This window comes from Megalobrama amblycephala, linkage group LG16 (genome assembly GCF_018812025.1).
Source record: "Megalobrama amblycephala isolate DHTTF-2021 linkage group LG16, ASM1881202v1, whole genome shotgun sequence".
In the NCBI taxonomy this organism is placed as follows: Eukaryota; Metazoa; Chordata; class Actinopteri; order Cypriniformes; family Xenocyprididae; genus Megalobrama; species Megalobrama amblycephala.
Window position 1 is genome coordinate 24,068,453 of NC_063059.1, and position 26,780 is coordinate 24,095,232.

The window sequence follows — 26,780 nt, forward strand, 5'->3', positions numbered from 1 at the left end:
TACTGTGGTAATCCAGTTTTGCTCTTTTATTCTTGAAAGGTTAAGTGTGTAATTTCTGTGCCTGCAGCAATAAACAGAATTGCAAAAATAATGATTGTTTTCACACAGGTTTTGTGAAAAATCTTTCCTTGTCAGGCATTGGTTGGGCAAAAAGTCAGCCTTTGCCCCAAACTGACCTCAGTGTTGCTTTCGAACTGGTTGGAAATGTTTTAGTAGCACCACAGAGACACAGTGTTACAGTATGCTTTTCAGGAGTCAACCTGCAAACTGCTTTTCTTATAGTTGTCTCAGAGTATGAGAAAAGGCATATTCATTTCATTTTAACATCTGAAAAATGACTACCTTTTGCTTTATGAAGTTTCTTTAAAGTAAAGGTCTCGTGTTAATGCAGCTGCTGTTTGTACATAAGCTGGATGATGTATTTGAATGGTTTGGGTTTTGTTTTGGACCTTAGTGATCTGCCTACCTAGACAACATTTTGTTATCCGTATCATGAATTATCCGTAGCAGATCTATACAGGTGGAGCTGGGGAAGGTGGAGGGTTTCCGAAAGCCAGCTGCAACTGCTATATAAATGCTGACCAAGTATTTGATGGTAGAGCAGTGAGCTCATTGGCTGCTGATACAGCAGGAACCAATCAGCTGTGCCCTATAGAGAATGATGTGATTGCAAGCAGATTGAGTTAAGGACCTATCAGTCTATGCCATCTGGAGTTTCATGACTTTATATTAATTTAGTAATTAATTTGTTTGTTTATTTATTTATTAAGATGGTGAAATGTCAATTCTATGTACAGTATAACTGTATTTTAGTCAGTAGCGAAGGATAAAATAATTTTGTCTTATTAAAATTCACCCCCTAAAAGTGAGCCTAAATATTAACAGTACTATTTTCTATTCTTTAATCATTTTCTTTTCTTTTATTCTATTTTCAACTTGTTAGTTTGTGCTCAGTTTTTCTCTTTCATCACATACAATTCATCGCAAATTTTTGGTTAGGCTCCATTTTCAGGATGCTGCCTGTGTAGACAGTAGCTCAGGGGTAGGCAAGTTCGGTCCTAGAGAGCCGCCGTCCTGCAGAGTTTAGCTCCAACCCTGAAAAAAAACCTTCAGCTGCCTATAGCCTTAATAATGCTGAAGAGCTTGATTAGCTTGTTCAGGTGTGTTTGATTAAGGTTGGAGCTAAACTCAGCAGGACAGCGGCTCTCTAGGACCGAACTTGCCTACCCTTGCAGTAGCTATAGACTGCATGGAAGCTCACTAGAGTTTGGAACAAAACCATGATGTGTGTCCTCGCAAGAATCACCTTAATCCATATGATTAACTGCAGCCTCCTTCATAAAATATACAATAGACATTACCTCTCTGACCTTCCGGATGGTTTGGCTAATATATCTTGAATAGTAAAGATCGCACATACCAAATCACTGTCAACCATCATGCGCAGCTGCTCGGGCCTCTAAATCGGTTGGGAGAAAAGGACAGTGAGAGGGAGGGGAGCCTTGTGTCTCATCTCATTCCTCCTCTCCTTGTACAGACTTGTTAACCCAGGACAGTGTATAAATATCTCTCTCTTTTCAAGCAATTATTCAATGTGACTGATATGTGCAGAAGCCACACAGTTCCTCCCCTAATTAATTGCTTATGGATTATCTGTCCACTCCTTTTGTTTGTTTACGGTATTCTTTAATGCCCTCCTGTTAAACTGTCTCTCAGGCTACTCTTAACTTAATTAAAGCAGCCCCATCCTTCTGCTGATAGACAAAAATAATGTTTAATTCAGACAATGCGAAGACCTGCTTTGCATTTGCCGTGGTCTTACGGCTTAATTTATTTGATCGGTCCTGCTTAAGACTTCTTCTGATCCAGAAGCCTCTCTGAATGCCGTACAATGCAGTTTTAAGACCTTGTGAAGATCTTGGACTTTGAAGACGGTCATCAGGAGGGTTAAACTGCATTTAAGCCATTTCCATCTTTCGATCGAGGAAGATAAAAAAGCTTTGATTTTTTAGATTTGGACATTTTTGCTTCCTGCTCGTGCTGCATGGCCATGGCCTTCACCTGCTAGATTCCTCTGGGAATCGAGTATTAGTGGTGGCAGGTGGTTGCTGACCTTGCATGTTGAGGCCTTGTTGGGCAGAGGGCTCATCACCTGTACAGACCTGACCTGCTGATCCAGGCCAAATAGCTAAACCCTCATCATTCTGAGCTCAGCGGAGGGAGCTCAGGTCATGGCTCACTCTTCCTTTAATAACCAGATACTGAACTTTAGACTCCATCTCCCCCGAGAGCTACATCCTGCTGAACTCTCCTACGGTGACGGAGATGAGTCATCTGAGGAAGTACAGCAGCTGTAAGGTGCTCGCTTTTACTGGAGTTCAAATATCATCCGTGTAGTGCCACTTCAAAACATTCTTTTTCGTTGAGGATCCATTTCTTGATGGAAGTTGAGTTTGATCTTATTCGACCCAATTATTCATCATTTTCAAACAAATATTTTTTTCTCCAGTGCCGGATTTCTGTTATTTGGTAAATAATATCTTTTGGCATTGTCAAAATACCAATACCAGTGAAATTTCACAATTCTTGATCATTTCACAGCACAAACTAATATACTATTGAGAACGTGATTTATTTACAAAGTTAAATATTTATATATTAACAAATGAAATTAACAATGGCACACCACAATGGCATAAAAAATGGCATTTTGTCTTTAAATATTAAATTAACATTTTCTCTGTTCCTCTGTAGGAAAATTAGAAGTAAAAGAAAAAACAATAAAACAAAGATACAACTGAGGTAAACCATGCTTGTGCAAGTTTAAGTATCCTACAGCAATTTTGAGTATTCAAGTAAACATTAAGAATTTTTTTCTTGTATTGAACAAAATGAGAGACATCCCTGGTGTCTGTATTTTTCATATGTTAAGCTTCATCCTCAGATGGAACAGAAGATCACTATTATTGTAAGAGAAAATACATTGTAAAATGCTCCATTAGTAGTTGCAGCTAAACGTACCGTAAATGAAAAGCTGTTCTTTTTAAGTGTCTTAAATTTCAGGTCCTAATGTATTAGTGCCTGAACATACAGTTTAATGTAATGATCTTTACACTGATGTTGCCCGCAAGCAAGACATATCTTGTCTATTAGTGCTGAGCAGAAAAAAATAGCTTGTCCTCATTCCAAATTCTGTTTTGGACAGAGAGTAGATGTTTAATATGGCAGACTGGTGCTTGGAGATCACTTTTGTCCACTCAGCCATGACAGTTGCCATGACTCTGGGTATTATCACTGCTTGTAAACAATTACCAAGTTAATAAGAGAGCAAGATGGCACATTGGAAATTTAATGAGTCTGAATCTTGGGGTGCTGAGGAGTGCAGGCTAACACCTAGAGCTTCGAGCTATTCACCCTATTTTTCAACGTACAAGTAAGCTATTCCGATTCATATTGCAGTTTTTCTGCAGCTAAACAGGAAGCCTTGCATGTTTAAGTTAATAATGCAGAGCCCACTCTTACGTTAAAAATAAGGTGGATTCCTACTTTGTTTGAAAAAAGAAAAGCTGAAGTGTGTCATTTCTGCATTACCAAATGGAATTAATGACTCTTTTCTCACAGGTTTCCACAAACACACCCGCCATCAGCTATTGGTCGAGCAAACACATTGCCGTGCCTTAAACTTGTTCCATTGGTTGAGCCACTGTTGCTGGGTCAGACTGATAGATGCATAAACAAACAGAGCAATGTTTTGATAGTGCCACTTTGTTTATACTTTTTGTCTCTGCAACATTAAGCTATGATTGGAGAATGAAGTTATATACTTCAGCTTAAATATAAACTTAATAAGAGCTTACAAATCTCATCACATTCTTGTATCTGTGTCTTTCAGATAGTACAATGATTTCACTAATTGCTTGAAACTCCACACTAAATATTGCAACTGCTTGAGTAACATCTCACTGCATTTTTTTCCCTGTTGTTTGTCCCAGCTATTTTTAAGTGTTGATTTTCCTCACTAGAATTATCCCACCTACAACATGGAAAAAATAAGCCAGCGTCAAGTGAATATCCACCTTCTATTGCGGCGCTAGGGCAGGGCTTGCTAGGGCTATAGCTCCATCAGAAATTTGCATAGCACAGACATGCATGTCCTGATTTTGCTGAGTAGACGTGTTTCTGGGTCAACATAATTTGTTGATCCTGGAATAACATTACCATTCGAAAATTTAATCCTAACCACATCCCTACCCCTAAACCTATCCCTATCCAAAAGTACTAAAATCTGAGGGAAATGATATGGGAATAAAACTGATGTAGAAGCACCTAATCCTGGTTGTAAGCCTAAACTTGACATCAACTGTAAACTTGTCCCTCAAATCTAATTGGCTGATTGGAATGTTGTTCCAGGATCAAAGAAGATGTTGATCCAGGAACATGTTGCACTTGGTAAAAAAACAGGTTCTGTGCATAGGCACAGCCCCCATAAGGATTTACAAATGATTTTCCTTTTTTTTGTTTATGTATAAACAATTGTATTGATGGGGAGAGTCAATTAGGCCGCACTTAGGTATGGATTACATTAGTAATTATGGATTGCATTAGCATTCATTTTAAATGTATCATACACAGCCAGTCGTCAGTCATCAGGTTTTATTAAACCATTTTTGATTCAAAGAACTGATAAGGTAATAATAAAGATGTGTTCAGCAAAATAGATATAACATAAATACAATTTGATTCTAAATGTATAGTTTTAAGGGAAATTATTATGTAAATAAAATGCCATAAATGCATATTCTTTAGTTGTTCATATTCATTTATTCTATTAGCACCTCCTTTGATCTGTAAGTGTCCTGCAGAAGAAAGTTACAGGTTTGGTATGACATGAATACAACATGAAATGATGACAGAATTGTCATTTGTAGTTGAACTATCCCTTTAATAAAGAGTGTGTTAGATCCTGACAGAAATTACTGTGGTGCGTTTGACATTTTTCAGTCAGCTACAGATTTTCTGTCGGTTATAACATTGTGATTCAAATATCAACCATATCATTTTATGAGGAATGAAGCAGCTGACATTCAGATGGATGGAGTTATCTGCTTCACAGTTTGTAGATTTCTACTTTTGTATTATTCATATTCAGCGCTTCGGCCAAACGCTTGGCTTATTATGGTTAGTATCTCCGTGCTGCCTGAGCGATTTAGTATTTTTAACTGCGCTGTCTCCCCTTCATGCTGACTCATCAGTGCACTGTGATAACGCATCCCAAGTCTGGATGGTTCAAGCCTAAATGGACCCACAGATATTCCCGAGCGTGTGCAGAAACTATCAATGCGATCCATGGGTTTATATAGCAATATGGATTGGATGCTTAAACAGCACTCGAGCAGTTAGAGGGTCAAAACTTAAGTAGCTATCCACTGGAGTGAGAGGGATCCATAAGTCGTCTCCAGAACCATGGGTGGCGCATGGATATTGACCGAGGGTCGATACTCTCAACTGCTCTGGATTAAGTGAGTCCACTGTACAGTTCAATAAATATAGTTTGGTCTCCAGCCTGTCTGAGCTGATAGCTGAGATTGATTTGGATGCATTTGTCAACCTGGACAGTTAAACACCCGGAAGTCTGTTGGCAGGGTCCCCTCAAAATGTCAGTTCAACAAAGTGCTTTGCTTAAGGAGAATTTTGCTTCTCTGCAAAAATCTTCTTCGATTCTCAAGGACTAAGTGGTATTTCTTTTGATTTGGTGTGAAATGGTGGTCATAATTGGGTCAGTGGGTCAATTTAAAGGTCCCGTTTTTCGTGGTTTTTTGAAGCTTTGATTGTGTTTATAGTGTGCAATATAACGTGTTCATGTTTCGCGTGTAAAAAAACACAGTATTTTTCACATAATTTACTTATCTGTATACCGCTGTTTCCACTGTCATAAAAACGGGCTGATGACTTCCTTGTTCTATGAAGTCCCTCCTTCAGAAATACGTAACGAGTTCTGATTGTGCCAGCGGTTCCTGTGTTGTGATTCGACAGCAGCTTAGCGCTCCTTGACCGGAAAGGTCACGCCTCTTACCATAACGTGGAGATGCACGTGCACAGTGTTATTGTAAACATGTCTTTAATTTTACCCTATCAATTTGAGCCGGAATCAGACCCGGTGATTGGACTGCGGGATGAAAATAACAGCGTTTCCACGACATGGCGACAAACACACTCTACAAATGCAACTCTTGTGTATTCCTGTGGGCGGAGGTTAGTCAAAAAACTGTTTTAGTGACGTCATTAAAGAAGGAAGTAGAGGGATGTAGTCCAAACTGGCCGTTCGATGTAGGCGACTTCTGTTAAATAAAATATCTCGCTTGGCATTGAACTTTGAGCTTTAAAATTTTACAGATTTTATTTATACTCTAACAACAACATTACACACTAACTAAAGTTTGAAACATGGGATCACGAAGAACAGGACCTTTAAAAAGTTTGTCTAATGATCCTGTAAATGAACAGATGATATTTTAGTGTGTAAAAGATTATGCCATATAACTCCATACTTTTGAGCCTTTTTTATGAATTCAGAACTTTATCACCCAGTGTTGTTTCTTTTTGCTTGAAATACTCTTTCCAATGAATCTAAGATGTTTTTGGGAGCTCTATGGATTTTGGATATTGCAGTGAAATTGTGCTTAGTATTAGGTCCAAAATGTACTTTAAAGTGAATTTCATGCCGTCTCTTATTTGGTTTCTCACTTTGGTCCTCATCTACCAGATGTAAGATGCAAATCCTTAAATATCCACATCTTTTTCATTTTTTTCTTTTTTTTTAGATGTTGAGTGGAGTTATTGCTGCGGTCTCTGATCAAAGCTGCTCTCAGTGCTGTGCATCTGAGGTTTTGAGCCAATTCACCTCACACATCAGTGTTTGAAGTATCATTCTCCTCAATAGCATGGATCAATAACCTCAGACAGCACAATTTCATCTGCCCTCCTCCACAGCTCACTTATAACTAGAGGGCTAATGGTCAAGCTTTATTAATAGCCTGTCACTTGTTTTCATGAGTCCTGTCCTCTATGCTGACGCAGTTTGTAGCGCTGCCTGTACAGGACGCTGCTCGTGACCAAAACTAAACACTGATGTTATTTTACAAGAGGGAATGTGTAGAAAAGAGACTTTCTCTCTTCTCATCTCCAGTAATCGTATCCCTTGCAGGGGATACTTCAATGTGGCTTAATCTTTTGTAGATTTAAGACATAAAAGTAAAGGCCTTAACCAGCCAGGAGAGATTTGTGCTAAACTCATTTGAATTTGAATAGTGCAGTTTAGCTATGGAATGAGGTTATAACAAGGCCACTTTCCTAATTTTCCCCATTCCCTTCAAAGCCGCCAGGAACCTTTTGCTGTTTCATGAAGGAGAACACAATGAATTAATGTACAATAATATAGTTGAAAGGGTTTTATGACTGCTATCATTCATAAAACTTATCCATGAAATAAGTCACATTTTCTCAAATGTAACCGCAAATGATCTTCTAATGACACAAAAATCGGTCTCGAGGATAAAGTCTATATTTAGGGTTGTCTCTAAACCAGAATTTCAGCACTAGTGATTCTCAATATCAATTTTTGATATAACAGCAGTACATAATGTACTAATGAACACACTTTTATTTAAATAAGTTTAAATTAAGTTAAATGTTAACAATTAAATATCAAATTAAATCAATTAAGCCATATATTTCTCATATAAATAAACATTGCTTTAAATTTTTAATTTATTCCATTTTAATTCAATTTATAAACAAGCACATTCCAAGCAATATAGGACAATTAAAAACACTAGAAAGAAAGTAAAAACAGTATTATCAAGTATACAGCAAACCTTCAGAAATAATTTTTAAAAATCACATTGCAAATCACAAAATGAAACAGCTTAAATGATTTTATTACAAAAACCTTAAAACATAGGGCTACATAACACAACACAAAAATAACAGTTAAGGTCAATTAAAATAAAATAAGTTATTCACATATCAATGTGCACTCAATGGCTATATTTGGAATTGTATACTACTAAATATACTGTGTAATATTGAAAATGTCCATTCTGTGTACTGTATTGAATACTGCAGGATCACACTATGCAACCTGCTTCTCCTTTCATTTCCAGAATGATATTTAAAAAATCTTTTTCTAACATTCTCTTTCATGACTCATTTGATTTGACTGACAAAAATTAAGATATTACACACAATTTTATTATTTTATTGAAAATTAAAACTAACTATTTTTATTTAAAAAATGATTAAATGCCATTTCTGTTTGAAATCTTTATAATTGACTATTGCCTGTTGTTTCACTTATTATTTAATAAATGTTATACAGTTTTAAATGTATATTAATTTAATGTAAAATATACAGTGTGTGCTGCAAAGTATTCAGTAAATATTGAGCTAGTATTCCATTTTGAACATAACCAAAGAACAAATAGCAAGTGCCATCTTCCAGTAGATTACCATAATAATTACCATATAACACTGTTATTTTAGAATTGAATGCAACACTTTAATTAAGGGTCCAATTCTCACTAGTTGCTTATTAGCATGCATATTATTAGCATATTGGCTATTTATTAGTACTTATAAAGCACATATTAATGCCTTATTCTGCATGACCATATTCAACATCCCTTAATCCTACCCCATTCCTAAACTTAACAACTACCTACTAACTATTATAAACAGTAATTAGGAGTTTATAATGGTTAATAGTTAGTTAATAGTGAAAGTGTGACTGAATTGAAGACCTAATAATGAATTTAAAGTAGATATATTTGTCATTTGTCATTCTGCTCTTTAAACACTTTTCATACATTTTAACATTTGAATGATTCACTGATTATAATTTAACATAATGATTCACTGGTTATGATTTCAAGGCAACGTGAGAGGCATTTTGATTTTATTACTATTTTTCTTCTTGTTTCAATGGTATTAGCACAATTAATTGCTAACACAATTAGCACAACAGTAACAAACTTGATTACAATCAATCCATTTAACCTAATGGAATTATTGCATTTTTACCCAAATAAACTCTAATAATGAAGTCATGCAGTTCTATTCTAATTAGGTAATCTGCATGTAACTCTGTGGATCACATGCCAGCCACGAGACACCCTTGAGTGTTTCTACCAATGTCATCTCCCATTGCCCTTGATAAATGCATGGCGTCTATTGTACAATAAGCTTCATGCATTAGAATGCAGGGGCACCTGAGTGAGGAAACTCAGTTAATTTATCAGCGTCCATCGGAATTAATTACAGATCCAGAGTGTGAAAGTCAGCCGTGCCTAATCACATGGGCGCAACGTCCCGCAAGCGTCATTTATTTCAAGGAGCACCGCCCCGTGGCTTATTTGAAACCGGTGTTAGTGCACTGCCGTGCAGTTCTCGTCTTGACTAATTGTGTTTGTCCTGACGACGCGCTTTTCTGTCCTACCTGTTCTCTCTGACTGATTGGTTCTGTCTTTTTCGTCACAGTTATCTGAGGAGAGTTTCGTACTTCTTTGTGTCTTGCTTGAGATCAGCAAACAGTGTGCCTTATCTGCACTTTAGATGGAAACTTGGCAACTTTGTGTTCAGTAAACCTAGTCTGGAGTTGGTGTTTTGTAAGCTAAATGCGTTGCTTTATCAAATATGACAATATATATTTTTTAATTGACAATACAATATATAATAATGGTAACACTTTAGTTTAGGGTCCAATTCTCACTATTAACTAGTTGCTTATTAGCATGCATACATATTAATGCCTTATTCTGCATGACCATATTCTACATGCCTATATATATATATAATTTTAATTTTATAATATATTTTTTTATTTATATACTATACTGTGTAATATTATACTGTATATATAAATAAGCAAGGCTTCTTTCAGACCATTTTTCTTTGTTTTCTCTTTATTTTATTGCCCTCTGCTTTTCTTTTTTATGCTCTAGACCTGCACTGTTGTTTCCATGGTATCCAGTGTGTGTTCTGATGTGTTTTTGTTAATAGATGGGAACAAAACGTGACAGACAGACTGATGATGATTTCTCATAACAAAGGGTCACTCTTGTCTTATGGTCCGTTATCAATCCAGTCACACACCTCCAGTCCTTATTTTCTTCTCTTAGCTTTAATTCCTCCTTCGTCCCCTCAAAATACTACTTTCAATCTGTATCCTCCGAGCAGGGCCTCAGATATAATGTGCATGCAAACAGCACCATTTTAGCTGCAGCCATCTTGTTCGGCTCATTTTATTGCCGCCTTCATTCAGTGTACGGCTCAGTGTAGAGAATGAAAGGGGCCATGGAATGAAAGTCAGGCAGTAGTGAGCAGCACTGCCTTCCAGCAAATTCTCCCCAACGCCTATTAAAACCTATCTGGCTTGGTAGATTGCATACATGAGGTTAAAATTGGAAATGCATTAAATTGAATGGGGGGGCCTTGAAACTGGGAACGGCACTGGAGAATTGGTTCAAAAGGGCGTTATCTGAATGCTTGGGCCCCTTAAAGAATTTAATTGGTACTCACCTGTCAATAAATGCAAAAAGGCTGCAATGTTGTTGTTGTTGTTTTTTTTTTTTTTTGATGAAAGTAAAGTGTGGAGTTGGATGATTCATTGGAACAAGGCTTGCATATCGGGTTACATATTGACCATAAGGAAGAATCAAGTGTGTTCGTACACTTTCACTGTCAATACTGCGAACTGTGTGATTCATGTTAGGCTCTCCCACACACTTTTCATGAAGAACTGGCAATGGTGTATCCTAAAGTGAGAAGAAACAGATTGGGCTTATTCAGTTAAGTACAGGGCCAAGAATAGAGAGACTAATTAGCTAGTCAACTTAAAGGGACAGTTCACTGAAAAATGCTGTGAAGCTCCAAAATGACAAAACAACAACAACAACAACAAAATGGTAAAAATATGATAAAAGTAATTCATATGACTTTTGGTGTATTTCACAGTAACTTTGAGTGAGAAACAAACAAAAAATGTAATTTTAAAATTATTCATTGACATCTGCTCAAGGTGTTCTTGGTTTGTGATGTGTGTAGTGATGACTGATTTGTGATATGAGTAGTTCTTCTGTTCTTTTCATTGAATTGGGTCATAAAATCAGTCAAAGTATACTTATTCAGTCCAGTTGCAGTGTTTACCAGCTCACTAGATCGTAAGATTAACAGTGAATAACTTAAAATTTTGCACTGTTCATCACACAAATCAATTGTATGTCTTCAGAAAAATTAAAACTATTTTGCATGAATCATATGATTCTGTGGAATCATATGAACTACTTTTATGATCATTTTTATAGTGATTTTGTCATTTTTTTAAAGATCAGTCACCATTAAAAAACGGTAATAGCTGGCAAAATTGCAGAGTGCATTACTTAAAATTCCAGTAAATTACTCCTTTTGTGTTCCAAGGAAGAAGAATTTTCATGAGAGAGAGTAAATAATGATGGGATATTCTTTTTCTTTTGGCGAACTGTCCCTTTAAGCATCTTTTTGTTTTTCATTATTTCCCTCTCCATCTCTCTCACTCACTATTACGTTCACCACGTTTAATCACTGCCTGCCCTCTGTCGCCACACTTCTATTGTATTTCGATTACAGTTCTATTGCTTTAGCAAGGCTTTGCAATAGTCCTCCAAAGGGCTGAGAGGAACACAATTATCAAATTATGATAATGCACTCATAACACCACACAGGGGATGCGAAAGCACAGACAAGCTCTAAAAGGTGCTCATGAACCATGCTTAACATTATCTCGTCAAATACACCTGTGAGATGGCGCGAAAAACGCAGAATGACACCTTTCCCGTCTGAGCCCAAAGGCTTTTACGTGCATGTCGATCTCCTGAACATCAGGCCGCGTCTCTCCCCCCACCCTTCCTGAAGGTCGCTGGCCACCAAGGGCGAGTTCTCCCGTGCGTAATCCTTTCTGACACCGCTTCAGTGCCATTTTCGCTCATAGAGAGAACACTGCTGTCGACCCCACTTTGCTTCACCCTAAAATCATATACGACAGCCGTTAAAGAGAGCTCCCGCTCTTTTATTCTGGAGTTTTAAATGAAGCAACTGCTGTTTGCGCTTCTGATCATGATTCATATGATGGATATGTTGAATATTACAATTTTAAATTCTCCCTGGCTCATTTGATTGTTTAATGAACCTTCACACATGTAGCAAGCAATGAGGTGATAAGGAGAGCAAAGTGTTTTTTGGGTTATTGACATGATACTCATTTATTATCTAATAATATATTCAGAAATATATTAAAAATGAAAACACATTTTTGAATTAAAATTCATTTTGATATTTGTTGGGGGTCAAAAATATTGAGTTGAGACAACTGGCCTGATACAATGAGGAAAAAGCCTTTTTTTTAAAAAACAAATTCTTCATAATTGTAATCTTTATAGTCAGCGCATTTCAGATTAGTGCATTAGTGGCTCTTTCCCCAGGTTACATCGTTACACCAGTAGGTTTCAACAACTATATTTATGAGCAAGTCGTGAATCATTATTTAAATCAACAGTGCTAATTCATTGAGGAGCGAAACAAAGTGACTTATGAATGAGTCATTGAATCATTCACTTAGCTGATTTGCTGATTCATTCAGAAAGTAAACTCCACTACTGTGTGTTACACAGAGAAATGCAACTGTCTGCTACTGCTTTGTATGGAACTATTTGCGCTGGTAGAATCAAAGTAACTGATAATTGCATCTAAAATGTAAGTTATTTAATTTCTTTTGTACTGAACCAAAGACTTTAGATACACAAAGACAGTGCACTCATATGCAGTATGGCTGAATAAGTCCCGCCTTCTAAATAAAAGAGCCAATCACTGATTGGTAAATTCATCGCGTCACTGCAGCTGCCACTGCCATTAGAAGCTCTGGTTGCTATAGAAACAGTCAGGCTGTGTCTGAAATTACCCCCTATACCCTTAAATAGGGCACTATTTGAGTTGACAGCCATTTGTACGTGGTGTCCGAAACCATAGTGGACATTACAGAGTGCACTCATTCAATCCCACAATGCACCGCAATAACAAGTGTTCAACCGATGTACACCCATACCCATATTGCAATGTGAGAGTCGGGCCACGCGCTCAATGAATTCCCACGTCTGACTAGAGGATGGCGCCCGGAGCTGAATCATCCATCCATCCACTTAGCAGTGTAGCTACAGCAATTTACTTGATTATTAAATTGTTTAATTAAGGTTTATACATGCTAGTTTTCATGACAGAGTTAAAGATAATTTTTTTCATTACTACTGAATCAAGTTTCAAATGATTATTAAACAGCAAGCACAAACTATGCAAAAGCAGCAGCCCTTCCAGTGCATTTAGTGTCTGAATTCACTCACTCATTTTCATTCACTCCTTCAAGTGGACTATCTTAGTAGACTAATGTAGGGAATAGTGAATGAGGGTATAGGGGGCGATTTCGAACACAGCATCAGTGTTTTGAGACATGCGCTTAAGACTGCACATGCTCTAGCCATAATAATAAGCTTTTTTAATGCAATTTTTGAGCACAAGAAACTGCATTTATGGGATAGTTCGTGTCCGATTTTGTTGCTGGTTTGAAATATGTAAGTTAAATGTGAGTTCAGTAAGTATTTTTTGAGATTTCAGGATTCCCCTATTCAAGTATACAAGACTTGGTCTTGGATGCCCGAAATAGCTGCCCTGAGGCGTTGCAAATATGGCCGCAGAGTGAACAGACTTTCCTTGAAAGGGACTTAGACTGAACTGTTGTACAAAAGCAATTTCACTCTTGAATGTCAGCGTGGTTGCAATTTGTTTGTAGGTACGAGGCTCACAAAACTGTAACTTTCTCTGAAAATGATTAAGATGTGACTCATAATAAACATAATCAGCTACATAATCAATACCATTAATAACAGCTGAAGTATAGTATTATTTTTTCAGAAAGTTTGTTTACGGTATATCCATATAGACCTCTGTTTGAGATACGACCTTGGCGAAAGTTGACGTTTCTATAACAGATATGTGCTGTTCTGCCTAAATGAGAATTGATCGTTTACGAAGTCTCATGAAAGTACATAAATCTCGCATCCAGCTCTGAAGGGTTCACTGCAGCTTCCAATTCCAGTCGTCACGCTCACCACTGACCCACTTGTCTGCTCTTTGATGATAGATTTATAGGGATGAGTTGGCAGGGGACATCGGGTGTCTGTCATATCAGCTCAGTGACTGACTCAGATCTGGTTTCATTAAATGACTGTAATCTCTGCAGCCCATGAAGCAGCTGTGAGTTTTGGCTCTGCTCCATACCAGCTCCACCTTGTGCCACTGGGCCATGGCACTGACTCCCCCTGCAAGTCCCTACTGTAGGACCAAATGCGGGATAGTGAGAGAGAGCACAAGAGAGACAGGCTGTATGTTAAACTTAACATATATAGTAGGAGGGAGAGAGATGGATAGAGTGAAAAACTGGATAGAGGGAGAAAGTGGGGGTGTAATGCACCATATTCTTTAACAAGGCAACACAGGCGCTGCTTTATATCAGATTGGACACGACCAAAGGAATGTATATATACCACTATATTACTATTTGTGTGAAGTTATAGTAGGGCTACACGATATATCGTTTTAGCATTGATATCGCAACGTGCACATCAGCGATAGTCTCATCACAGGATGTATATTATTTGGGTTGATTTGCGGTTTATTTCAAATAAATTATAGATAAAAAAAGATACGCTTCCTCCTTTCCGAATAATAGCTTTACACACTATTTGAGCTTGTATTTTGTGATATTTGTTTTGTTTTAGTTTGTATGTTCTCTCCTCTGAGAAAGCGAAAGTGTATATGTATATATAATATTACTAATGCATTGGCAATGTGAAGCTTTGTTACCATGTCAATAAAGCTACTTCAGTCTAGAGAGAGAAAGAGAAAAAGGGTGAAAGTGGGAGGTAGATAGACAGCACGAGAGAGATATAGAAAGAGTAATACGAAGAGTGAGATGAGGGAGTCCATTACTCATCATCAGGCCTGCAGCCTCTCTTGCGGGTCTCTTTTGTAGCATGTTATTGTTGTGAGGGATTTGAAGTTTGTCCAGGGCGGCTGAGGCAGGGTTTTTAGATGTGGAGAGTGCAGCGCTGTACTTTAGAAGCTTTTCAGGTGTGCGTGTGTTTGTGTCCTTGTGTATGAGTGTGTATGTGGGGTTTTTTTGTGGTGATTTGGCCTCGGCAGGTCAGCTATCAGCTCTCTGCAGCCCTCTCAGCTCTCTTTGATTTATTCTTTCACGAGGGCTCTCCCCCTCTCTCGCCTCGCTCTGCCCCCGGACTCCCAGAGGTCACCTTTTGGAAGATTTCAGCCTCAATTTTCTGCACCCTTTAAAATGCACATCTAGGCATGTTCACTCAGCCACAGAGGGTGAATTGCTCAGTGAGAGGAAATTTAGACAAGAAGAAAGATGCGCAAAAGCGGGAAAGAGAAATGGGACATCGGTTCATTATTCAATCCATTTTACAAAAAGAAACTCTTAGGCTCTTGATTAATGAAAAGCAATGGGAAAATGATACAATGAAGACTGATGAGCTCTACATGTTTGTATAAATCTGAATACTTCACTGAATACTGAAGAGTCAATATCATATGACTGAATTCAGACTGAATGATGTATTTTATTTATTTGAAAGATACTGTAGTTGGTTTAGTACAATAAATGCTGTATTATATTATATGAACAAACAGAATGAAACCATATAATAAGAATAAGGAACAGAAAAAATGCTTTAAAGAGGTGGTTCATTGCGATTTCACTTTTTTAACTTTAGTTAGTTTGTAATGTTGCTGCTTGAGCATAAACAGTATCTGCAAAGTTACAGTGCTCAAAGTTCAATGCAAACGGAGATATCGTCTTTTAAAGTTATGGCAGTTTAATGCCTACAATTACAAGAAAAAATTTTATGATTCTGAAATACTAGTTCATGTTTGTTGTGACATCTCACTCAAATTACTATGCTGACAATATAATTTGTAATGAAAAATGTTTGAAAAAAATATATATATATGTTTGTATATATACTGTACACTACCGGACAAAACGTTGGGGTCAGTAAGATTTTTTTATGTATGTATGTTTGATGTTTAAATAAATTTGATATGAAATCAAGTTTTTATCACAGCCAGCGTTTAAATGTTTATATTTCAACAACAAAATTTAAATATAATCGAAATTTAATTCTATTAAAAAGTTGATATAAAACTACCTTATGTGCATTTTAAATATAACTCGTATTTGGAGTCTAAATAAATTATATTAATTGATTATTAAACTTTATTTTTTGTTATTTTGACTAAATGAAAATGTTAACTTTGGTTTTAGTTAAAAAAAAAAAACTTTTTTCAGGATTCTTTGATAAATAGAAAATTCAAAAGAACAGAAATATAAATTGCTGAATAAGAGTATTCATTTTTTACAAACAATAAAAAAATCATACTGACCCTAAACTTTTGAATGGTAGTGTATAATATGCACAATGTAATATGTATATTAAGATATTATTTTGCTTAATACAATGGCTTTGGTCTGTGGTGCGATTGATGATTGATTGTTTTATGAATTATTTTTGTTGTGTGGTGGTGAATTTGCACAGCTTGCCGAAAGTACAACAGTATTGATTGCATTCTAGTGAAGTTTAGTGGAAATTGTCATGCCAGCTTATTTTTTAGGATCAATGTGAAATTTGTTTGGAGATTAAATTTTGTTTTCTGAAGAGATCACAACAGTTCCACCAGGTATTTTTCATTGTACTCCACTTTTTTTCCATCAATATGTCTATTGGTCCTTCCTATTATCATCACGAAGCCCAGTCCAAACATCCACCACTCAATGTGAGCAGTATCTACAGCTGATATTTACTATTGTTAGGCCTAGACAAGTTTGTGCACTTTTTCACATCTTCTCCAATGATTGCGGAGGAAAATCTGCCCAAGGGAGCTGGGAATTTTTGTAAAGAAAAATCAAAATTTACCTATTACCAGTAGTAACCATAACCATTACTACTGTCACGAACATGGCAGATCCCTCGGCTCCTCCCAGAATACTAATTAGACACACCTGTTTTCCATTTGCCATCATTAAAGGGTTAGTTCACCCAAAAATGAAAATTCTGTCATTAATTACTCACCCTCATGTCGTTCCACACCCGTAAGACCTTCGTACGTCTTCGGAAAACAAATTAATTAACATTAAATAATTTTACTCTTTCAAATGCCCTGAAAGCTACTAAAGACATATTTAAAACAGTTCATGCGACTACATGAAGATTCTAAGCTTTATGAATCTTTTGTTTGGAATCAGTGTGTATCAAACTGCCAAAGTCACGTGATTTCAGTAAACGAAGCTTTGTTACCTCATAAGTGTTTCGAAATTTCAATGGTTCATGTGACAGTTTGATACACCCTCCGAACCACTGATTCAAAACAAAAGATTCGTAAAGCTTCGAAGCTTAATGAAGCAGTGTTTTGAAATCGCCCATCACTGGATATTGTTGAATAAAGTTGTTATTTAGTGTTTTTGGTCCACAAAAAGTATTCTCGTCGCTTCATAACATTAAAATTGAACCACTGAACGACATGAACTGTTTTAAATATGTCTTAAGTAGCTTTCTGGCATCTGAAAGTGTAAATTATCTTGCTGTCAGTGGAGACCTCACTGAGCCATCAGATTTGATCAAATTATTTCGTATTTTGTCATTATTATAAATTATTCCCTTTTCGCTCAGTCAGACAAACCTAATGGAGAAACAGAATCAATATTTCAGTAAAATGTCAGCTTTGTGAGATGCTCTGGCTATTTATCTTGTAGACTGCATAAACAAAAGAGGAGTGACTGATGTGTGCTGCATGTTCAATATGGATTTTAATGGTTTCTTAATGGAAACAAGAAGAATCTTTAATTGATATGTTGGGAATAATGCGAGCAGCACATTTCAGTGGATTTTCTTTGTGCCTTTTGAAAATGACAGTCAGAATGTGTTTTATTTTTGACAGTTGTTCTTGACATGAAGCTGGAAAAGACCATAATATTCAGATTGCTTTGTTTCATTATTATTTATTTCATGGCGAATGATGGGCAGTGCAGACGTAAACAGAAGGAAAAATATGCCGACGATGAAATTCTATCCTTGTGTTTATATCAGCTTAACCCAAATCACGCTGTGGTTGTTTTGAATAAATGAAGCACCTGGAGCAAAACGATAAGAGGATGATTAATCTTCAGGGAAACTTTAGAGGAAAAATATTTTTAAATGAAAGAAAAAATGCTGCGTGAAGTACTTTTCTTGCTGAGTAATGTCTCCGGAGACAACTTCAATGGCGGAATCGGAAATTCCCTCCATCTCTAATTGAAAAGATCCTCAACTCTATCCAAATGAACTATGCCTTCATCTTTCTGTTTCTAAAATCATTATTCAACTTCCATAATAGACCACCCACCTTTTACACACCCTTTATTTATACTCTTTTTTTTTTTTTCCATAACCCTGCCCTTGTTTTCATGTTGTCAAGATTTGCCTTCCTCTGCAATTTCCCTGCCGTTATTCAGCCGCGTCGCATAAAACCAATTTCTGGTGCGGCATGCGGGGGGATTGTAGTGATAATGAAAAAGAGACTGGCTGAGGTGAATGTTAAAACGAGATAAGCGCAGACATGGAGAGTGTGTGAATGCCCTGTCGGTGGGAAGGCCAGCGCCATTCCCCCCCGAAGACTTTTTGTTCCACCCACATGTTGAGAACAACAGCAGGGTAATTGGATGCTGATAAAGTGTGTGACATAAGTGTGTGATGCACATATTACAAGCATGAAGAGACATGTAGTGGCAGCGCTGGATGGTCAATACAATAGAAGCCTGTTATGGCCCATAATAGTCTATTTTATTTTTTCAAGGCAAAGAACCACATTAAGCGACCAAGCTGTATTGCACATTTGCATTTGACTTTGAGACAAGTTGGGTTATATTGCAGAGGTAGTACCTAGAGGGAAATAAAATTGCTTAGTGGTTGCACTTTAATAGCTTGGGAGACTTAAAGTCGACAAAATTCCAACACCTGATGCAGCACCTGATCCAAGTCCCCGCCCTTTTTTTTCTTTTTTGATAACCCTGTTACACTCAGATGTATATCGCATTATAGAAGAAAAATCTGTCTCTAATTCCTTTTTGTTACAACTTTAATGTTTTTTTTTTTCTTACAATTAAGAATGAACTTTGTTGTGGGTATTTCTCATAATCATAGCTCAGGTGAATTTGATGAGAGATCAGCTTTGTTCAACTTTACTTTTTATGTTGATTTTGATGTTTAAATTTCTAGAGCTGGGGTTTTCAAACTGTTGTTAATAAAGCTTACAAAGTTAATATGTCAACTTAAGATATTACTTGAGCACAATCATTTTTAATATTTAAAAAAAAAAAAAATCCAATAACTAGTCAGAAATCATGAAAATAATTACAATTACACTGTAAAAAATGATTGTGATTTTAACAGTAAAAGACTGTAAAAATGCTACGGTGAAAATCTGGTTAACAGAAAGTTTCTGTACTATATACGGTGAATAACTGTAATAGATCTAACCATAAATTTAATGTAATGTTACTGTAAAATACCGTTAAATTTACAGTTTGTGGAAGTGAGAAAGAATAGGTATAATTATAATTTGTATAATTTACAGTAAAAATTTGTAAATTGACATTCCTACAATTCCCTGCGTAACAAACCAAACATTATTCAGACACTAGATATAATTTTTGATATATTTTTACTAGTGGATGCAGGACACTATAGTTAATTTATGTAATTGAGGATAGCAAAATAAAGTAAATTGTGACATATTATACCCAAAAATTCTTCATACTGTGGACTACTAGTAAAATTGATAAAAAATTTGGGACCAAAAATTATTCAGACACTTTGACCTGACCATGTTTTGCTTAAGTGTTTTCTGACATAATTAAGATTATTTTTTTCTGACACAGTTTAAAGGTGCCATAGAATTAAAAAATGAATTTACCTTGGCAAAGTTGAATAACAAGAGTTCAGTACATGGAAATGACATACAGTGAGTCTCAAAAAGCATTGTTTCCTCCTTCTTATATAAATCTCATTTGTTTAAAAGACCTCCAAAGAACAGGCGAATCTCAACATAACACCGACTGTTACGTAACAGTCAGGATCATTAATATGTACGCCCCCAATATTTGCATATGACAGCCCATGTTCAATGCATTACACAAGGGCAGCCAGTATTAACGTCTGGAGCTGTGCACAGCTGAATCATCAGACTTTATTCAGGTAAGCAAGCAAGGACAATAGCGAAAAATGGCAGATGGGGCAATAATAACTGATGTGATCCATGATTACATGATATTTTTAGTGATATTTGTAAATTGTCTTTCTAAATGTTTCGTTAGCATGTTGCTAATGTACTGTTAAATGCGGTTAAAGTTACCATCGTTTCTTACTGTATTCATGGAGATCAGGGTCATGTTGTTATTTTCATTATTAAACACTTGCAGTCTGTATAATTCATAAACACAACTTCATTCTTTATAAATCTCTCCAACAGTGTGTAATGTTAGCTTTAGCCAGTTAGCCACAGCATAGGCTACTATCAAGCTCATTCGGAATCAAATGTAAACATCCAAATAAATACTATACTTACAAGATCTGATAGGCTGCATGACGAACACTTTGTAAAGATCCATTTTGAGGGTTATATTAGCTGTGTGAACTTTGTTTATGCGATGTATTATAGAGTCGCGAGCTAGGGGACGGGGAGCGCGAGCATTTAAAGGGGAAGTACGCTGAATCGGCGCATATTTAATGATGCCCCAAAATAGGCAGTTAAAAAATGAATTAAAAAAATCTATGGGTATTTTGAGCTGAAACTTCACAGACACATTCAGGGGACACCGTAGACTTATATTACATCTTGTGAAAAAGCGTTCTAGGGCACCTTTAACTCTGAGACCATTTTTTTTTTAATTATAGTGAATAAACTGTATTAATGAATGAAATGTTCAAGGTGTCTGAATAGATTTTGGTTTGACTATATATATATATAAATAATGGAATTAGGTCAAATTCCTAAAAAATTGGGTCGCAGCTTAATGACCATGGGAAAGAGTGGGTCCCATGGCCAAACTAGTTGAGAACCACTGCATTAAAGAGATGTCATTTGTGACATTTCTTTCCTGCAGGTAATGAGAGCGTTTCTGTGCTCTTGGATTCTGTGCTCAGTCTGTCCTTACATCTTGTGAAGAATATCAGTATTCACAGGGCCTATTCATAGTGGATTATTCAGGTGCTCAAATAGAATGGGAAATAATGAGTGCCGTCTTTGTACAGCATGACAAAAGTCTCAGCCTGTCAGTGAGCGTTAATCTCAGGGTTCCTCTTTATCTCGTCACCGGCTTCAAGTCTTCTGCAATACGGCGCCTCAGTAAGGAAGGTCACGCAAATGACACGTGGAGGACATGTCAGATCATTTGTGGCATAATGGTACGCATGCCGGACAAGGCTCATCTTCCTTGGCTAATGTACGAGGGGAGAGGTGAGTGAGATAAGGGCCGTCAGAGCCGGAGTCCACCTGCAGATTTTCGAACGGCTGTCAGATGGATTGCCTAGGTATGGCCCCTCCAGATGGCACAGATGGGTCTCTTCATCTCTCCTCTTCTACACTCGAGGCACTCCTTAATATAGCAACAGCGCCCTGATCTCTCCTGGTGACCCTGTGTCTCTCCTGCCCTTTTTCACATCCGCACCTTAGTACAGATCTGTACCGATGTACATTATTTCCTGTTTGCTCTTAATTACAGGCTCTAATTAGAAACCCAAATATAAGTTTATTCTCTTCCCAACATGTTTCTCGGCTCCAGAGGAATGGACCCTGCTAATTAGAGAAGATTTCCATCCTTCCTGTAATCCCAGAGAAATTGAGCCTTGGGAATGGAGGAGAAGAACGCAGCAGAAAGACAGAAAGAAAGAGCAGCACCACTCAGGGCTTTTGGGCTTTTTCTATTCTTATACAGTGACACGAGGGACTATTCGACTTTTACATGACTTGGATTTGCATAAGAGTGAAGCTCCCTGAGAATTCGCTGAATACACAAACACATCAATCAAAACCAAACAATCTACATCAAGTCAACTCAAGCTCTGCTGTTATGAGCTCTGATGGCTTCGTAATAGTACTAACTTGTCTGGCAATGGGAGAGAGAGTCAGAGCGCAGTTGGTGACCACTTTATATCAGATCAGTATTGTCATCTGCTGTCCTTCATGTTGGGAGAGCTTCAGGCGTGTGTGACCCACATAAGCAGTGATGTGCATAGAAGTGAATGGCACACACTGCACTGCAACGAGACTTTAAAAAGAGAAATTTCTCACTGTGGCATTTGCTATAACTTGGCATCTGTAGAGTGGCATGCTTTGTAGTTATACGCCTGGATGCGAAAAGTTGCTGTAAGTTTGCCATAGTTGGAATTTATTTTGCATTGAAATGCTTGAACGGTTGGCAAGTTTTAGAGTTTCAGTTTTGGGGTTATTCCACAACATGGGTACTATTTATGTCTTTAAAAGAAGTCTCTATTGCCCACCAAGGCTGCATTTGTTTGATCAAAAATACAGTAAAAACAGTAATATTGTGAAATATTGTTATATATCACCTAGGGATGGGTGGTATATCGACTTTGTATAATATACTGTATTTACAGCATCTCACAGACGTGAGTACACCCCTCACATTTTTGTAATATTTTATTATATCTTTTCCTGTGACAACACTGAAGAAATGACACTTTGCTACAATGTAAAGTAGTGAGTGTACAGCTTGTATAACAGTGTAAATTTGCTGTCCCCTCAAAATAACTCAACACACAGCCATTAATGTCTAAACCGCTGGCCACAAAAGTGAGTACACCCCTAAGTGAAAATGTCCAAATTGGGCCCAGTTAGCCATTTTCTCTCCCTGGTGTCATGTGATGCGTTAGTGTTACAAGGTCTCAGGTGTGAGTGGGGAGCAGGTGTGTTAAATTCAGTGTTATCGCTCTCACTCTCTCATACTGGTCACTGGAAGTTCAACATGGCACCTCATGGCAAAGAACACTCTGAGGATCTGAAAAAAGAATAGTTACTCTACATAAAGATGGCGTAGGCTATAAGAAGATTGCCAAGACCCTGAAACTGAGCTGCAGCATGGCGGCCAAGACCATACAGCGGTTTAACAGGACAGGTTCCACCAGAACAGGACTCGCCATGGTTGACCAAAGAAGTTAAGTGCACGTGCTCAGCGTCATATCCAGAGGTTGTGTTTAGGAAATAGACGTATGAGTGGGTGGGGGGGGGTCAGCCTGTCAGTGCTCAGACCATACGCCGCACACTGCATCAAATTGGTCTTCATGTCTGTCGTCCCAGAAGGAAGCCTCTTTTAAATATGATACACAAGAAAGCCCGCAAATAGTTTGCTGAAGACAAGCAGACTAAGGATAAGGATTACTGAATCCATGTCCTGTGGTCTGATGAGACCAAGATAAACTTATTTGGTTCAGATGGTGTCAAGCGTGTGTGGCGGCAACCAGGTGAGGAGTACAAAGACAAGTGTGTATTGCCTACAGTCAAGCATGTCATGGTCTGGAGCTGCATGGGTGCTGCCGGCACTGGGGAGCTACAGTTCATTGAGGGAACCATGAATGCCAACATGTACTGTGACATACTGAAGTAGAGCATGGTCCCCTCCTTTCGGAGACTGGGCCGCAGGGCATTATTCCAACACGATAACGACCCCAAACACACCTCCAAGACGACCACTGCCTTGCTAAAGAAGCTGAGGGTAAAGGTGATGGACTGGCCAAGCATGGCTAAACCCTATTGAGCATCTGTGGGGCATCCTAAAATGGAAGGTGGAGGAGCGCAAGGTCTCTAACATCCACCAGCTCTGTGATGTCGTCATGGAGGAGTGGAAGAGGACTCCAGTGGCAACCTGTGAAGCTCTGGTGAACTCTATGCCCAAGAGGGTTAAGGCAGTGCTGGAAAATAATGGTGGCCACACAAAATATTGACACTTTGGGCCCAATTTGGACGTTTTCACTTAGGGGTGTACTCACTTTTGTGGCCAGTGTAGACATTAAAGGTCCCATTCTTCGTGATCCCATGTTTCCAACTTTAGTTAGTGTGTAATGTTGTTGTTAGAGTATAAATAAAATCTGTAAAATTTTAAAGCTCAAAGTTCAATGCCAAGCGAGATATTTTATTTAACAGAAATAGCCTACAACGAACGGCCTGTTTGGACTACATCCCTCTACTTCCTTCTTTAATGACGTCACTAAAACTGTGTTTTGACTAACCTCCGCCCACAGGAATACACAAAAAAAGGGGGCGGGGTCTTGTTGCGCTCCCACAGAGAAGAGCAAGAGTTGCGTTTGTAAAGTGTGTTTGTCGCCATGTCGTCGAAACGCTGTTATTTTCATCCCGCAGTCCAATCACCTTTGTTTGGCCTTCCCAGGGACGCTGTACTTAGAAATCAGTGGTTACAATTTATGTTTAACTCGGTTCCCGAAAATTATAATCCACATGTTAAACTATGTGCAGCACATTTTACTGAGGACACCTTCCTCAATCTCAGTCAGTTTAATGCCGGATTCGCACAGAGATTATTTTTGAAAGATGGAGCAGACCCCTCTTTGTCTGGAGAAGGCGTTGTTTGTGGACCACAACCGGTAAGTGTATTTTATTATTTACGTTGGTGCGTTTAACAGTTTCTGTAACTTATCACACAAAGAGCAACGCTGTTTAGCTTTGTTAACTAGATGGCAATTGAAACTTATCCGACCAAAACTTTTAAAAAGTGTAGTAATTCAACCGGACACCATCGATTGTTGGTGTTTGTTATGATCAGTTTAAATTATTTGTTGATTATATCTGTTGTTTACTGTTTAACCACATGCTGGTTTAGCTGCAGCCACGCGAATCATTGTTCTATGTTTAGGCCTATGTAACGTTACCTACTGTAAATAAACAGCTTACCATTGTGACACATCCTGCAAAAGACGTGTTTGCACAGGTTCTACTCGATCCTCTTCATCTATGTTCTCCGGGTCTGATTCCGGCTCAAATTGATAAGGTAAAATTAAAGACATGTTTACAATAACACTGAGCGCATGCATCTCCCCGTTATGGTAAGAGGCGTGACCTTTCCGGGCAACGTGTGCTAAGCTGCTGTCAAATCACAACACAGGAACCGCTGGCACAATCAGAACTCGTTACGTATTTCTGAAGGAGGGACTTCATAGAACAAGGAAGTCATCAGCCCGTTTTTATGACAGTGGAAACAGCGGTATACAGATAAGTAAATTATGTGAAAAATACTGTGTTTTTTTACACGCGAAACATGAACACATGTTATATTGCACGCTATAAACACAATCAAAGCTTCAAAAAAACACGAAGAACGGGACCTTTAATGGCTGTGCGTTGAGTTATTTTGAGGGGACAGCAAATTTACACTGTTATACAAATTGTACACTCACTAATTTACACTGTAGAAAAGTGTCATTTCTTCAGTGTTGTCACATGAAAGATATAATAAAATATTTACAAAAATATATACGACATAGGATGATGCAATACTGTTTATATAATATACAATGTAATATACAGTGGTTTGATATTATGAGCGCATCTAAAAAAATAGTGTAAGACAGAGTGAGCTGATTTGAGGAAAGTGCATAATCCAATTTGTCCTAAACATTAGACATGCTCTATATTAAAGGGTTAGTTCACCCAAAAATGAAATTTCTGTCATTAATTACTCAGCGTTCTTACATAAAACCTGGACGCGCTACAGCTTAAACTGTATTACACTATTTCTTTGTTTCTCTATTACACTACATTATTGTTGATGTAATTTATCTTGACATAATGTATTATCGAAAGACTTGAAGAGGGGGCGAGGAAGTTAATTGTCTAATAGAATCAAACTGGAAAATGTACTTGTTTTATATAATGACCCTTGACATGGTGTCTGTCTGGTATTTATTTGTACATCAGTTATTTATTCTGTACCAGAGAGGGGTTATGTGTGTCAGATACAGAAAGAGAGGTCATGTTTGAGAAAAGAGACAAATCAAGTCCTCTCATTAGCTTTAAGGCAACAGAGATGATTAATGAAACTCTGCTGGACACATGGCTACTGAAAGAGCTGAGCACAGTGACCTCACTCCTCTTTCCTTTCTTTCCTTCATCTTGATTCCTTTCTGTCCCATAATCTTATCTCCCACTTTTCTCTTCCTTTCATTTTTATGTTTGTTTATGGGCTTTTGGCCAGTGGTGAGGAATCAGGATGACTCAGATCATATCCAGACCCTTCTCCCTGTGAGTTCACTACACCATGGCTCTGACTCTGTTCCTTTCTTTGCTTTGTTTCTCTCACTCAGATCTCATAAGGTGATTCATATCACCTGCAAATAACGTTTGTTTATTTATGAGGTGTCACCTCAATTATTCTGAATTTTTTATTGCTGTAAACAGGAAATCAGATTCAGCACAGCACGGGAAGGCAAGAGAACAGGAGCCCTTTTTTCAAACTCAGACATAGCTGGAGGGGTTTTCTGCTAATTCTCTGTTAATGTGACACAGCATGCATCTCCAGATTAATTAACCATCCGCCTGCCCTCAGAGTGCTGATACAGTGA

At 37.6% G+C, this 26,780-nt stretch overlaps 1 protein-coding gene across 7 annotated transcripts in view; it reads left to right on the plus strand.

The window, feature by feature from the left end:
* The window catches only part of sez6b (seizure related 6 homolog b), a 257,748-nt gene that overhangs the window by 141,835 nt on the left and 89,133 nt on the right, over positions 1-26,780 (plus strand). The gene's annotated exons all lie outside the window — the stretch shown is intronic.